The following is a 2,382-nucleotide window of genomic DNA, read 5'->3' as shown; positions in this document are numbered from 1 at the left end:
TAGCTAATTTTTGTATTTTTAGTAGAGATGGGGTTTCTCCATGTTGGTCAGGCTGGTCTCGAACTCCCGACCTCAGGTGATCTGCCCGCCTCAGCCTCCCAAAGTGCTGGGATTACCGGCATGAGCCACCATGCCCGGCCTATTTTATTTATTTTTGTTTATTTATTTGGAGACAGGATCTTACTCTGTCACCCAGGCTGGAGTCCAGTGGTGCAATTCTTGGCATACTGCAGCCTCAACCTTGCAGGCTCAAGAGATCCTCCCATCTCAGCCTCCCAAATAGCTGGGACTACAGGCATGGGGCAGCATGCCTGGCTAATTTCATTTATTTTATTTTTATTTTTGGAGAGACAAGATCTCACTATGTTGCCCTGTCTGGTCTTAAACTCCTGAGCTCAAGCAGTCTTCCTGCCTCAGCCTCCCAAAGTGCTGGGATTACAGGTGTGTGCCACCTGCCCAGCTGGCAATTTTATTTATTTATTTTATTATTATTATTATTATTTGAAACAGAGTCAGTGAGATGGAGTCTTTCTCTGTCACCTAGGCTGGAGTGCAGCGGCAGGATCTCAATCTCTGCTCACAGCAACCTCTGCCTCCCAGGTTCAAGTGATTCTCCTGCCTCAGCCTCCCTAGTAGCTGGGATTACAGGCATGCTGCACAATGCCTGGCTAATTTTTGTATTTTTAGTTGAGATGGGGTTTCGCCATGTTGGCCAGGCTGGTCTCAAACTCTTGACCTCAAGTGATCTGCCAGACTTGGCCTCCCAAAGTGCTGGGATTATAGGCCTGGGCCACTATGCCCAGCCTCCAGCTGGTAATTTTAATTGTCAGTGATAAAATACTCCCCATGGAAGCAGATCACTCCCAGCCACCCCTCTTCTTGGTGCACCACTACTGAATATTCCAATACAAGCTATTTGGCCTGCCTTAGCTTTTCAGGGCCAAATACTGCGAAAGACAATTTGGTTGCTCATCACCCCCTAATCTTGGTATGACTGACTCCCCATCCTTCAGGAATCAGTAAATGTCACCTCCTCAAGGAAAGTTGCCCTAAATATCCTATCCAGACCCTAAGTACCATCCCCTGCTTTTTTCCTGTATTTGTTTCTTTCACACGACTCACCAAAATTTGTAGTTATTTTATCTGTAAGTTAACTTTTTTCCATCTCCCTTACTAGTTTATAAGCTCCTATACTTGTCTATCATGTTCTGAGTTATCCCCAGAGCCAAGCACAGTGCCTGGCACATGGTAGATGCTCAATATATGTCTATTACCATTGTGTTCTCCTCAGTTTCTGTGCTGCCAGCAAAGTGTATTTGCTCAACATTGGACAAATCCTTCTTTCTTCATCTCATGTCCATTACTAAAATAAAATAGCTGCTTGTTGTCTAAGATTGGTGAAATAGAAAGCCATTTAGCAGCATAATTCAGAAACAGCTGCAGCATCATGGATCTTAGTAAAGTTGTTTTCTCTCATTCCAGACTGCAACTCTGGCGTGATTAGGGATGTTTTATTCTGAAAATTCATGGAGATACAATAAGACTGAATCATAAAATAAACTATAAATGTAGCATTAACATTTGAAAAGGGACCTATATATTTTGCTCAGGCACCACATTAGGAACGACAGGAACCCAGTCAGGACCCCAAACTTGTCAAGTTCCAAACATAAATCATCAATTTCCTCTCTAAACCACATGCTCCTCTTAATTGCTTTCAGCGTTTCTTTTCAGTAACATAACTGTTCACCTGGTTAGTTCTCCAGGCTCAATTCTGGGATTTCTTTTCTTTCCTTTTTTCCCTACCCTCTCATTAGTGCTGGTATGGGCTCTCTTTTCTACTCTCTACATTGTCTTCCTAGGAGATCTTACCCATTTCCAGGGCTAAAATATTATCCCAGTAGTGTTCACTCCTAATATATGTCCTCAGTCCTCTCCTCTGAGCTCCAGACATGCAATTGTCCAGTTGTGATATCTTTTTAGATACATTACAAGCATTTCAAATTTATCATGTCCAAAACCAAACTCTGGCCAGCCGCCGTGGTTCATGCCTATAATCCCAGCACTTTGGGAGGCTGAGGCAGGCAGACCACTTGAGGTCAGGAGTTTGAGGCCAGCCTGGCCAGCATGTTGAAACCCCGCCTCTACTAAAAATACAAAAATTAGCTGGGTTTGGTGGCACGCGCCGGTAATTCCAGCTACTCAGGAAGCTGAGGCAGGAGAATCACTTGAACCCGGGAGGCAGAGGTTGCAGTGAACTGAGATCATGCTACTGTACTCCAGCCTGGGTGACAAGAGCAAAACTCCATCTCAAAACAAAACAAAACAAAACAAAAACAAACAAACAAACAAACAAAAAAACTCTTAGTTTTTCTTCTCCAA

This window comes from Gorilla gorilla, chromosome 4 (genome assembly GCF_029281585.2).
Source record: "Gorilla gorilla gorilla isolate KB3781 chromosome 4, NHGRI_mGorGor1-v2.1_pri, whole genome shotgun sequence".
Classification (NCBI taxonomy): Eukaryota; Metazoa; Chordata; class Mammalia; order Primates; family Hominidae; genus Gorilla; species Gorilla gorilla.
The sequence above is the reverse complement of the archived record's forward strand: the minus strand, read 5'-3'. Positions refer to the sequence as shown.